Below are 14,691 nucleotides of genomic sequence, written 5' to 3'. Positions count from 1 at the left end.
ATAATCAGTAAAATTCTGCTTATAGTAGAATCTTTTTCAAAGCTATTGTCTAATATAGTGATGAAGCATCTTCCCAGAGGTGACATTCTGAACAGAAAGTGCAGCCAGGTTAAGAAAGATTGGAAAAAAACACTGCAAATAGATGGATATGAGCAAAATAGATCATGTTATTCCCTGTGCATTTAAATGAACTTAAGTTAAAATAAAATTAAATTAGCCAGCTGCGTGTATTATTTTTCAAGGCCAGTACCAACTGAGATCCTTGCTACTAAATCATGTGTTATCAGTTTGATGTCACTCTGTAAATTCAGGCCTGCTTTCTGACTGGACAAACTGATTGTGATTGCCAGTCCAGTCCTACAGGAGAGAGGGTTTGAAAGCTACTGCCTGTTTATAGACAGAAATATGGTGTAGGATGATTTGACCTCTGGGGAAGGATTTGAAGCTATATTTGAGAAAGGAAAAATTAGTATTAAAATCCTACAATGCTTCTTTTCTGTACATCAGCAATTTGAAAAAACTAGAACTAGTGCATGAGAGTAAAAAATAATTAGATGCTTCAGTCCTCTGTGTGTTTTGTGGGGGTTTTTTTTTGTTTGTTTGGTTTTTACTCAAATGAGTTTTTGCAAAGTTTTCTATAGTACTGAAAACACTTGTGGCAAATACCAACTTAATTTTTGTCAAGGGGGCATAGCTGACACTAAATCCCAGTCAGTGTAAGAATTTCTGACCTTTTTTTGTCTGTTTTTATTTTTTTTGCCTAAAAGATAGTTTATTTCTTCTTAAATATGAGAAATACACATAACTCTATAAGCTCAATTATGTAAATCCATCTTTTCTGGCATACTCATCTTAAACTGCAACTTGAAGATAACTGTATAGATATCTATATATTTTGGTCTAGAAACACTAATAGAGTTCTTATGTACTTCAGGTTTTTTCATCCTTATTTATTATATTTGACATTTTTGTTTACTTCTTCGATATCTCATAAAATTAGTTTCTGCAAAATCCCTGAGAACTATTACTTAAAACCATGATTTTTATCTATTGCTCAGAGTCATAAATTCTAGGTCACCGGTTTTGTAAAATATCTTGGGTGTTAATGACACAAACATTATTTAGAAAGAAATGAGACTGTAAGTACTCAAACGCCAACAAAATAAATGCTACACTAAAGTTGTAAGAGAAGTGACTGACTTTTGGGAGCAAATAAAAGGAGCTCACAGGGAAAATGTCTAGAGGGCTTATGTTAGCTTTTCCTTAGCAACACAAAGAGGTTATTACCTATTTTTTTCAGTAGAAAATCACAATGACTTAGCAAGATTATTGACTGCGGGGAAATGGCCTTTACTTGCAATTCACAACCCTAGCTGCTTGAAAGCTTTGCACTTAACTTTGAGCAAGGTCAAAGAACAGAAATTTGCCCTCACTGCTCTATCATGCGATGAGTCCACCTGCCTAAATTAATTATTCATGAATTAAGCAGAATTAGATTGAGAGCTGAATCTTGAGAAACTATAGTTAGAGAAGTGTACCCAGTCAAGAGGAATGACTCCAGTGAACCAAATAAGGCTCATCCTCCTAGCTGAAAACAACACTCAATAGTTCTGTGATGGGACACAGTCCCAGTAACTTAATGTAAAGTTCTCAGCTACCACGTAGTGCTGGTGTAGCCAGCTCAAAGCGAGTCTTTCAGAAGGGGATATGTCTGAAAGTCAGTGCAAGTAGGTCTGAAAGCAGAAATGGTTATTTGGGTAAATGTATGCAATATCTCGAAGTAGATTATTTGAGAGATCTCTCTGCACTGTAATACTAGCCTTCAAGCAGTTTGGAGGATGCCATTAGAAACCACAAAATGCAAGTGAAGTGGTGCCCAGTAACAGGACCAGAGGCAATGGGCATAAACAGAAACAGAGGAGGCTCCATCTGAACATCAGGAAACACTTTATCACTGTGAGTGTGACCAAACACTGGCACAGGCTGCCCAGAGAGGTTGTAGAGTCTCCCTTGTTGGAGATACTAAAAAGCTGTCTGGATGTGCTCCTGGGCAACCAGCTCTAGGTGGCCCTGCTTGAGCAGAGGGGTTGGATTAGATGAATTCCTGAGGTCTCTTCCAATCTCAACCATTCTGTGATTGTGTGGCTGCATGTGGTCTCATCTCCTTTCTGAAAGAGATGGTAATGTAGCCTGAATTTTTTAACCTTAGTCTGTAAGTTGAAACAGACTTTCCGTTGGAAAGGCTTTGCTCAGGTGCTGCAGCTCTGGGTTCAAAAACATTAAAAAGAAATTGCATTGTAATATTAATTGGAAAGATCAGCTTAACCAATGGGATATGTTATTTTGTATGGACACAACACATTTTTTGGTTGACAAAAGGAAGGTGCAAAGAGGAGGACTAAAAGGAAAAACAAATTTTTTTGCAATGGCTGAAAGACAGTGAAGAAAAAGAATTCATGTCTGGGACTGAAACAACACTGAAACTGGCACTAAGTGGTTCATTTTCAGCCACAAAAGATGGTAAAAAAAGATAACTGCAGTGGGGACAAACATTACCCTTGTAGGGTGTTGTAAGTTCTTGTAAAGCTGTTAGCTAGTGTGTGAACAAGGATAGCTGGATAATAACACTTGGGACTGGAACTAGACTGAAAGTAAATCCTGGTAAGAACAGAAGATAGAGGGGCAGAGGTGGATGTGAAAGACCATTCTAACAGTTGAAAAGTGAGGTCTTGAAAAGAATGAGACTGGGGGTACAAGGTCTTTCCCTCAGCAATATCTTACCTATTTTAGAATAGATCAAGCTCCTTGGGTTAACACCTAATAGAGACAATATGTTACTGACAACAGTATGAAGGCTGTGTGCTTACTTTACACAACACCTGGCTTTAAGAGCATGCTCAATTACTGTAATTAAACCCTGTAAGGGCATGATTCTTTAGAACCAGTGCAGATTTGCTTCAGCTTCTCTGTTCTACAGATAAAGAAAAAAGCTGTAGAAAGGAACCATAACAAGATTTTGTAACCATTTCCTTTCACTTCTATGACCTTGTCTAGTGTGTAGGAGACCTGAATTCCCCATTTGGGGATGGGACAGGTTTGAAGAAATCCTGCTGTTTACCTAGGGTCAGCTGTTCTGAATTCATGATGCAGGGGGGAAACCCCATTGTAATGGGGATTGTACAACTGTCCATATAGCAGGAGTGGGCCTGTGATAAATGAAGGAATCTGTGTCTGTAGTGTCTGTAGAAAAGGGGCTTCGTTCTATAGGGTGGAGAGGCCACGTGCAGAATCTGGCTTGGAGATTAACCAGTCTTGAACCTAAGCCATTTAATTAGAATTATTATTAAAAGAGCTGCATAGGAAAGGAAAAAAATGTACACCAAATGTTGATCAGAGTGTAATGTTTTCAAGACATTAAGCTGAAGTACTTACTGTAGGATTGCAGTAAGACTCTGGTGGTTCTGAAGATGCTTTAGCAAAGTTGACGAGGTTTGGAAATAGATTTATAGTATCCCACAACTAACAAAAGAGAATTTTAAACCACTTCCTGGAACCTTCTTTAGTAATAAATAGTTAAAATAATGTATCAGGTGCAAACTGGCTGTTTTGTAAATATTCTCATGGTGGCATAGCATTGAACAGTTCATATCAAGACACATACTTGGAAGTGGATATATTTGGATGTGCTTTCAAGTAAGTCCAAATGGGAGAAAACATCTCTATGAAATCTATTGCTTTACAGCTAAACTAGACAAACAGGATCAATTCGGTACTTCTTCTCAGTAATTCAGCAGCTCTGATCCTGTATCCTGTTAATTCAAAGTGAACACTTAAAGCTGCTTTTAACATCCTTTAGTGTTTTAATTCTCAACATCACTATAGCAGATCATACAGCTCTGTAGGGTGCCCATCATAGTAGAAAATTGTGCGGTTTTGTAGATTTAGAGTGAGGTCTAATAGAGAATTCTAAGAAAGAAAGTGATGGGGGCAGAAGCATTTAGCTGTCTCAAAGAACTTTTCTAGATTGAGATCTTGGAAGTAATACTCTGAATTTGCCTTAAAGAACAGAGCATGTTTTGCACCAGGCTGAAACATCTAATTATCCTTGCTTAAGTTGTGAGAACTCAGCAAGTTTAAAGGTCAGGTTTTTGTAAATCTTCTTAGGTTTTTGTAAAGTTTCTTACAGTTGTGATATATTGGTTTTGAGAAAATAATCTTTGGTCACAAAACAGTTTAACAATAAATTCAAGTAATTCTGAAGAACCTAATCATTCCAGAGTAACTACTGAGCAGCAGTACAATGTTGCCTGGAATTGGGTGGCTTCCACAGGTTTTATATCTGAGTTCTGAGTGGCGTTTTGAGGTGGTTTGGTAATAACTTTGATTGCAGTGGGAATGCTGGAAGTGGCAATGCACTTAGCTTTGGGACAAGGACTCTTCTGAAGGTAAATCCAAGTGAGTATAATGGAAGAAGAAGAAGAAAACCCCCACATGTTAGAATAAAGAATTATCTGAATATATTCCACTATTATGTTTGCATGCAAGTTTTCAGGCTTACTGATGTGTAGGTAGTCATGTGCAGACAAGAAAGAGATAATACTGAATTTTGGGGCTGCAATGCCAGTTTCTGGGAATCTCTGTGTATCTGTTGGAATGAAAATAGAGGCAGAAAGTGGGACTGAGTTGCTCTGTAGAGTGTCTGTCTATAATTTTAGTTATAAAGGAAGATTATGGAAGTGTTTGTGATTTTTTTTCCCCCAAAAAAACTGGGGATGTGAGAACAGAGGCAAATTCATATCTTAGAAAGGAACAAATCCTTAAGGCTTGGTCATCATTTTGGTGCTGTTCAGGGGCTGAGGGGCATTAGAAAAAAACAAACAAACAACCCAAATGAAAAAATATCATTGTTGTGTTTAGACTCTACTGGATGAGGAATTTAGTTTTGATGTGAGGTGCCTCAAAGTTGCAGGCTGGTGTAAAATGGGACAAGATAAGCACTAACTGAGGTGGATAAAGTACTACAGAAAAATTTCTACTCCTGTATTGCTTTTTCTTATACATCTTCATGGTTACAGTTAATTATTCTGACTTCTACAGTTGCTGTTACCATAGAAGGATGTAACTACAACCTCTTCTGTGATAGATATGAGCTGGGCTGGTGAGATAGGATCCCACAGCAGTGAGATTCACAGTAGTGAATTGTCATGAGAATTTTTACTAGGGTTTTGATATAGGAAGCCTGAGAAAAAAAACACCCCAGGAGATCTATGCATACACATCAAAGTTTAAAAACTCCTTTGAGTCAAGAGGTACTGCCAGCATTTTTGGTAAAGCTCTTTGTCACAGTGAAACTCCATAGGTGCCAATGAAAAACTGATTTTTGGAAGGGGGACAAGGCTGGCTGTTCATCCAAGTAAGTGCCAGAAATAAACATCTCAAAAACTGAACTTGATGATGCTATCATGAGCTTTGGCATTTAGGGATTTAAAATAATTTCTTCCCCTAATGATAAACTTTCCAACTATCTGTGTTTCCACAGTTAGTGGTTGTGTCATATTTCAGATAAAGAATAAGCGAATGTTCATCTTGAAATTGTCAGACTTGTGAATCCAGGTTTATGCCCTTTAATACAAAGCATTCAAGGTCAAATGTGCTAGCCCAAGGTAATTTGCTTCTATCTTCATCACTGGTTTTTGAGGTAGTTTTTCAGAGTTAATATCTTCAAGATGAGAACTGTGCTTGAAAAATGCCTGTGTTTTCTCTGCTGATTATAGAAGGACACTAGGACATCTGTACTAAGTTTAGATAACTCACATCTAGGAGTGTAGGATATGTTTCTGGTCTGTCTCAAGACATCTAATTTCCTTGAACATGTAGTCCAGAGTGTCAGTTTGTTGGTGTGGGGTTTTTTCCTAGTTTTACAGTTATAAATTGAAAGACCATTTAATAAGTAGGGAGAAAGTCTGTCATGGATCAAAACTTTCCATGGCCAGGATTTTGTAAAGCTCTGCTGTGGTGTAAGTTTGGAGGCGGCAATGAAGAGCTTAAATCTGGAAGAGGAATGCACCTAAAAGTAAAGCCATGTAAGCCCAAAATAAATGTGAAAGGCTTTAGAAAGTCAGTGCCTGTGTTTCTGAGGTTTGCATGCATACAGGTGTGGGCCGTAGATGTCCAATACTAGTTCCCCATAGAGTTTAACTGATGATTTGGGTTATTGTCTTGTTTTGAGTTTCCAGAATGCAAATGGGGAATGACATGTGAGTACTTACATTTCAATATTCGAAGAAATTTGCCTTTTAATTTACATACAACTTAGGTTTTAAAAGCACTGGAATATCAAATGTTGTTAAGAATTTATGAATGCCCTCGCCTGGGGCCCCTTATCAATGAAATCTATTGATGAAAAACATTTTTGAGTGTCTTTAGCTTCCAACAATTATTTATGTCAGTGTTTTGGCAACCAGCTATTTTAGTGTTCAGAAAATATCAGTATGCATGGATTTTTGTTCCAAGGCAGACAATCAGATCTTTGATAGAAGCAGGCAAGAACTTAGTGTTTTCTAGAAGTACCTACTTGCCTTTATTTCCAGATGACTTACAAAAGTCAGACCAAAACAAGCAAGTTTCATCTAACTTATAGTATGTCAATACTTTGGATGAGATTAATCCTGCCTGTGTGATTGGGTATGACACAATCCTTAAACATAAGTAGAAGCAGTTTACTGCAGCATGTTTTGGCAACGTTCACTGGGAGCAACTACCTCTGAATTTTAAGTTAGAGCTGATCATATGTTTGCCAGCAAATGAAGTACTGGTAGAAACTAAGTTCATTAAAGCTTTAGTTACTGCATATACCATTGTTCTGAGTTCTCCCTGCAACTGGTAATTGACCTTCAGGAATGGAAATAAACTGATGGTAAAACCAGGTATTTTTTCCCAGTGTAAATGTTTTTATGGTTGAAAGCAGATGTATAGATAAGATGGAGCGATAATTAGTCCTTGGTGAAAGAAACCCCTTTCCAAATGAAAGTGGAAAGGAAAGAAAGGGACACATAGAATTATATATAAGAGGTTGCAGGTGATGTCTTTAGTTAAGCCATGAGTCTCATCCAGTAATAAACTACAGATATCATAATTTAATACTCCCAATTGCATTTAGTTCACTTCTCTTCTAGGAGAGGAGTTAAGAAGGCAAATATATTTATCTGGATGGTTTTTGTAAAGCACTTCCTGGCTGTGTGAATACAGGAAACTTTGGGAAAGTAATATTTGGACAAGGAACAAGAATTGTTGTAGTACCAAGTAAGTGAGAAGTGAATAATATCATATATAAACACTAACAGCCTAACTTCCATTTCCAAGGTTCAGCTTCTCATATTAACCTAATTTTGCCAATTACACCTCCACGTGCTTTTTTTTAAGCATTTATGAAGGTTTAGGAAATCTTGTTTCTGTTCTGGTGAGTATCCATAAGACTGAAAAACTTTTCAATATTGCTTATTCCAATACTTCTTATGCTAACCCCATGGCCTTCCCAAATGTGCTCTGTTACAAGGGCAATGTTGTGGAATGCTTCTGGCAAATCTTTTTTATTCTTTTAAAATTAATATGTTGGCACAATAATGGTTGCAGAGAAATGCTGCAATGCTAAATACTGTCCTCTTTTTGTATCCATGCTTCATCTGAAATATCTTAAATGTAAAAAATAATGAAATGTAAAACTTGTTTGCTTTTACAGACCCAAAATATATGCTGATATGGACAGTAAAGTATTAATTGGTGTCATTTGTGATAAGATTTGGTTTAGCAAAATTTTAACCAACAGAAGTAAATTTCTGTGGATACAGTCATCAGCACAGCAAGATATTTTGCTTCATACTGGATCCTAAAGATTTTGGAAAGGTGATATTTAATTCTATCATTCAGTGGTGATTGGGAATCTGTTAAACTCTTCCTGTAATGGTTTACATAAAGCGCTTTGTCACAGTGTGTCCAGTGGTTATGGAAAGTTCACTTTTGGTGGAGGAACTCACCTGTTTGTGCTTCCAAGTAAGTCTTCCAGTAAAAATAACGAACTCAGACCATAGTGTTTCAGCACATCCCAGATCCAGTGAGAGTCCATTCAGTGCGACTCCTGTGTCCACAGCAGAGCTGGATACAGAAATGTTCTTGTGCTTTGGTCATAAATACCTTCTCCCAGAGTGTGTGCACACTCATCAGATGAATTCAAATTCATCCTAGAAGTGTAAAGCAGTGTAAATCAGACAGGCTAATTTCAAGTTTCTCTTAAATTCTGTTCTGCCCTTGCAATTTCATTGAGGTATTTTCTATAAAGAATTTTGTATTCAAGCCCTTCAGTGCCAGGTTTTAATTTCCAAACTAATATCTGATAAAATGCATAGACATTTTCAGGGGCTATGAGACAAGTAGCTACTTATTTCCTACCTATTTTGAGATTTTAGCAATGCTGGTTCAAAACTACTGCATTGTCCATGCAAGCTAAACAATGAAGAAATAATTGAAAGTTTAATGGATAGGCTCAGATATCTGAGCTACTTAAAATGTTATCTTGTTCTACTAGGTTGATTGACTTCATTGTCTATTGAATACCCATTATAAAGTGGTCATTTGTGTTGCTGTTGAGAGTCAGATATACCTGAGAAACAGAAATCAGTAAAGTAAAATGAAGTTTCTTCTCACTTAGTAGAAAGAACTCAGAAAAATCCTGTGTTAATATGAAAGAAATTTCCAGTTTGCACTTTTAGTTTAAGGTAAATATCTGAGGAGAAAAAGAAGAAAAGCAGTCCAGACAGCATTTCCCGTAAAATATTTATCTACATGTGACTGAGGGGTTTTTTTTCATTTTGTACTATGAAAGGCACAGATTTTTCTTTATAGTCAGGTCCTGGGACTCACTAGGATGCTTTTAGCCAAGAAATTCTTAAGTGCAAGCTTCAGAGTTAATTTTTGTAGAAGACTCTCAGGCAGTGCAACTGTAGGAGGAAGAAAACAGATATTTGGACAGGGGACACGGTTAGTTGTGACACCAAGTAAGTGTAGTCTGATTAACAGCACACAGCTTTTTTACCTGTTTCTCTTCATATTCTTCAAGATATGCAGATATATCTGGCTCTGAAGATAAAGAAAAAGTGTAGGAAGAGAGAAATTGAAAGCTGAATGCAAATCATAAGGCAAATACTCAGTGGTATTAAGCAGTTTGTTCTAATGAGTGTATGTTTTCACATGAAAAATAACAGTTCTTAAGGTATTCTTCTGGAAGCTAGTTAAAGGGCTGGGGGCCTAGATTCAGCAGGGTGAGGTGAGCAAATTTACTGAAGGACGTGAAAATACAGTTTGCAGGGCCAGTTTCACTTGTTCTGAATTAAAGCAAAAAATAGCTGAAGTTTTCCAAAGTTATTTTGGAAATGTACCCAACTCAAGTTATTGGTCCATAATGCCAATCTGTAAAGTGTCATTCTTTTTCTTTTGTGGCAATCTCAAATACTGCAGGAATCTTACACTCAGTTTTCTTGCTTGTGTTATGTAGGGGTCAGGCTAAGTAATCCTAGTAAGTCTTGCTTCTCGATTTGTGATTGAAGTGGTATTTCTGTCAGATTTTTCCCTAGATTCATAGCTCAGAAATTGTGGTTCTGCTGAATCCTGTGACAAGCATTTCTCTTTTCCAAAGGGCACAAAGTACTGGGGGACTGTGGGGAGGGGAATGGGATGCTGGTAATGAAGTGTGATAAGTAGAAAATGACAGGAGGAAACCCAAGATTTTCTTAGTAATTGGACACCACAATGTGTAGGTTAATTCAGCTACAGATTTGACTTGATCCAGGTCCTATTCAAAATGCACTGAGTGATTTATGCCCTGATGAGGTGCAAAAAGAAGGACTGTGTGGGATTGCGTTCATAACATCTTCATTATTGCATTTCTAAAAACCTTACATAAACCAATAAGCCACTTAAATATATGTGGGACCACACAGTATGTGCAGTGAACAGCTGAAATATGCATATCCATCACAGAAATTCATTAGGAGTATGGTTAATTATTTGACTGCAAGGGCAAGTTCTCTTTCTCTCTCTCCCTTATATTTTATTCTGCATTTAAGATCTGAACTCTTAGGGAGGAACAAAGAACATAGGCTTGTAGTTAGGGTACAAAAATTTTCCTGTCCAGGTATCTTACAGAATGGAAATATTTTAATAAGATTTCAAATATATGACTGGATTTTCTTTGCCTGGTTGACTAGTCTGGGATGGCATCATTTTGGCTCATTCCTGTCCAGAAATCATTGCAGATCAGGTGTTTCCCTGTTTTGTGTATAATTGCAGAGCAGGAAAGGTTTTTACAAAGGAATTAAATGATGTGTAAATTCAGGAAACAGTTATAATAAGATGCAGTTTGGCAAAGGAACAAGGCTCAGCGTTAAACCAAGTAAGTGCATGATCTGAACAAAAGTATCTTGAGAAGTATTGGAGAATCTGATGCTTCAAATTGGTAGTGCATAATTATCCCTGGAAGGGAATCTCCTTCCATATCTACTGCTTCTAGGGCTGAAATGAACATGTGGCTGGAACATTTAGTGTAAAGCAGCAAGAAAAAGTCGGGGGGGGGGGGGGGTAAGGTCTGATAGTAATAGCGTACGGAGAGAAGCTGTTACGTGAGAGGAGTCCTTCTTACAGTAATTACAGTGGAAAGTTCCTACTCACACAAAGGAAGTAAGGACGAGATTCCCAGCAAAATGAAATCAGTTTAAATCAGCATGGAGTGCCAGAGAGCTGTGACAAATCTTTCCCCAAATTACAGAATTGTCTCATTTCTCAAGCTGCTTCAGCTTCATGGTATTCCTTGGTAGAAAGGGCCATTGCAGACACTATAAAAGAATGGATTTTCCTTGTACTTTTCACATTTAACCCTTCTGAAGAGTACCACAAGGGCTACCCATGTGTGGAATTACATGAGCAAGAAGCAGAGAGAAGAGAAGATGGCTCTTCAGAGACTCAGGAAGTCTCTGCCCTATTAAAAAAAAAATGGTTTAATATGCATTTACAGAGAGGGAAGAGCCTGTGGAAGTTCTGTTCCTGTGAAATACTGGACCAAGTCTCCTAGCCAGACATACTGACTGCTCAGTTACATCTTCCCCTGCAAAACTGTTGAGGACAGGGGAGTGAAGTTCTTCGGGTAATGTTTCTCTCTCTTTGCCAAGGCACAGCTAAAAATATTAACTGTATGATTTCTGTAGAGAGGGTCTTAGTTTATTCCTGGCTATGCCAAAGCATCTCATGTTCAGGGCACTTCATTTCTTGACCTGTAAAAAGTATTGACATGAAACCTGTTAGGAGATAGACAACCCAGCCTTCATTTTGTGGAGGTATCTAACAGGCATTTTGCAGATAGAGTTTTATTTTGATGGAGAGTCCCCTGCCATGGAAACTGAAATGTGCAGAAGAGCATGTAGGTTTTTGTAAGGGAGATTTTAACAGTGTGTATTCAGGATATGCAGACAGAGTCATCTTCGGAAGAGGAACCAAGCTGCTGATAAAGCCCAGTAGGTATCTCTTCACCAATAAGGTTAGGAAAGACAGAATACTTTAGGTCTTTTGTCAGATCTTCCTTAAAATACAGAGGGAAGAGCTTCTTTAAAATAGGAAAGAAAGAGGGCATGGGGACTAAGAGCATATTTGCTTGTAACTTCGCTGTCATGTTTATGTGAGCGGAACAGATCAGGAATTGCTACTGTTCTGCTAAAGTCAGTGAATGACTTTTGTGTTGTTCAAACACGTTAGGATGAACCCTACAGGGGAATATATTTGAGATTAGTGTTCATGAATAACCTTTGCTTGCTCAAAAGATTAGGTGAAACTAGCTTCTGGGACTTAGGATTGGATTCCTTACTGGGTTCATTGCCAACTGAATAAACAAGAAAAAATAGGACTTTGAATTGGTTTTATCTGGGAGTTTCCTTCTGTTTATTTTTTCTTGGTTTCTTTGTCTTATGGGTCTGGACCCTTGCTTAGCTTCTGAGATTGACTAGCTGGCTGATCTGTCTAAACTCCTTCTTTAGACCATAAGAAATCTTAGAAATAGCTATGTTAGTTGTTTAAAAAAATGTTGGAAATTTTGTCCCACTTTGATATGTCTAACAGTATGTTCTGGCTTTTAAAGACAGGGCTTCTCTCCTTACAATTTTTCTATAGAGGCTTATTACTGTGTCTGAGTCTTCCTGGAAACTCACCTTTGGGAGATGCACAAAACTGATTATGAAATCAGGTACATCTTAAAACAAATATAAATTATGCAAAGCCAAGATTCTCCTGTCCTAACTATGGCAAAAATTGTTCTACTTAAAAACTGTCCAATAAGCTTCAATTGCATTATGCTAACAGGGTAATGGGCTTGATTTTCTACTTCACACATTTCAGAATTGTTTCTATCTGCATTTCTATGGAAAGATCAGAGGCATGCAACTAGAAAGTCATGCTAATTTGGAGTCAAAGTTATGTGACAAGGGTGACACCTGTTTTCCCCCGTGATCTCTTTTCAAAAAGGCATATACTTGTCTGGACCAAATGTTGTGTGTGGTTTTTGTTAGTGGATATGTCACTGTGTGAATTCAGGAACCAACTGGAAAGTCACCTTTGGAAGTGGGACAAAACTGATAGTGAAACCAGGTAGGTAGAAAAGCTAGAAACCCTGAAGGAGTAAGGATAGGAAAGCCTAATTTTCCTTTCTGTGAAGCAGCCATTAAAATTCCATCGTTCTTTTCTTCTGTGGACAATCAAAGGTCAAGGTTGACCTTGCATTAGGGGAAAAAATCATTATAAAGCTAAATATCTGTTTGGAGGACTGGACTCTCCTGTATGCATCATTGAGAACTAAATGCTTTATTTCATTTGTGAATGTTCAAAATTAGTTTAATGCAGGTCCTGGAGCAATAACTATAATAATAATTTTCTGGGCAGCTTCTATTGATGTTAATTGTCCTCACGAGAGGACAGAGATAGAGCATCCTTCCCAATAGACTGTGTGCTGGATGTTTCTTTTTCTCCAAAAAGAATAAGCAAATCACTCAGTGCTTTCTACATCTGGAGAGAGGAGTTTTACCCAAATATTCCTTTTCTTGACTACTACATGTTCCCAGAAATCTCCCAGACCTGCAGGAACACTCACTGTCCTTTTATTTCCATTGACCAGAATCTTGTCCTCATTAATTCTTAGAAGCTGCAGTTCTTGTCTCTGGTGGGAAAACTGTCTTATCTTTTGCTCTGCTGCTCCTGCTTCTGACTGCAGTCAGGTTTCCATCCAGGTTTTCACTCCTTGACAAAAAAAGCTGGGCTGTCTTGGAAAGAGGTCTGAACAAGCAGGGCATTGTTTGTTTGGGGAATCAGGAAAGGTATTTTGAAGATTAGCACTATGTGCAGGAAGGTCCAGTGGGAGATCTCGGACTTTAATGGTGATCTAATGCTGAAAGAGGAATTTTACTGTTAATCCTTGTAGCATTTCCTCACATGAATGAAGGACAAAACATGCAGTCAGTGGTCATCTCTGTCAAAACTGAAAGAGACCATCAAGTAAGAAAATCTTTAAAGGAAATCTAAGTTAATGTTGCCAAGGAACTTACTTGGGTAGACTAAGTTAAAAAAATACCAAGCAGGCACTAATAAACAACTGGCGGAGAAAAAAGTTTTTTGTTTTGAAGACAAATACTGTGTGAATAGCTATGGAAACAAATTCACTTCCTTTGGAAGTGGAGTGCAACTAAGGGTAAAACCAAGTAAGTTTTAAACCATTTTCTGTTCAATATTGTATAAAAAAAGAAAGACATGTATGAGCTGAACAAAGGTCTATGAAGGTATGCCCTCAATTATTCAACTCTGTCAGTAATCTACTCCTTCCTTTCACGTAAGCAGTGTGGGGTCCTGAACCCATTTGCTCAGTGACAGACATTTTTTGCTGTGGCCAAGTGAGTACAGGTTGCCTTTCACTCTAAGGATGTGCATGAGCTTGTGTTCTCATTGAGGTGAAAACCAATGTGTGAACTATGGCAAGCTTACACTAGGCAAAGGCACACAATGTCAGGTTTTGCCTAGTAAGTGCTGCCACTTTCTTGTAGTCTCCTTCCATGTGGGGCAAAGCTACTCACTGCCCAGCGAGCCTTCCAGCATCTCTCTTCTCGGGACTGTGGCTCTTCAGCTATGGTGTTGCATGCCACCTCCTTTCCTCCAGGACAGGCTTTGGCTCAGGGCAGAGGCGGCAGTCGTCCCAAATAGGGACTGTATTCATAGGTCCAATGGTGTTCTGGATCCCATAGACAGATCGCGGGGGGGGTGTCTTCTTATCAGGAGGTAGCTGACTATGAGTGACATTCAGCATTGTCTAGTTGGGCTGTGGATGCCCAGCTTTGCCAAGTGGTTGGGAAGGTTTTTGTTGAGAGAGGAAATGCTGTGTGAATGCAGGAGCTGGTGCATATAAACCCAACTTTGGTTCCGGAACAAGACTCATTGTTAGACCATGTAAGTCTAACACTGCTCCTATGCTTTCTGTTTTGTTCGAGGCCTTTCTTGGGGTGTTTGAGAGAAGCAGCATGGCTGGGTGTTTGATCATTTATGCGTGACCGTATCTAGCGATGGACTTTGCTTTAAGGGAATGGGTCTGTTTGGTCCAAAACAACCCCTTCTTGC

At 38.2% G+C, this 14,691-nt stretch overlaps 1 protein-coding gene across 1 annotated transcript in view; it reads left to right on the top strand.

Moving 5' to 3' along the window:
- Window positions 1-14,691, top strand: part of LOC126038902 (M1-specific T cell receptor alpha chain-like) — a 198,391-nt gene that overhangs the window by 151,853 nt on the left and 31,847 nt on the right. The window lies entirely within an intron of this gene.

This window comes from Accipiter gentilis, chromosome 5, assembly GCF_929443795.1.
Source record: "Accipiter gentilis chromosome 5, bAccGen1.1, whole genome shotgun sequence".
Lineage (NCBI taxonomy): Eukaryota > Metazoa > Chordata > Aves > Accipitriformes > Accipitridae > Astur > Astur gentilis.
The sequence above is the reverse complement of the archived record's forward strand: the minus strand, read 5'-3'. Positions and strand labels throughout refer to the sequence as shown.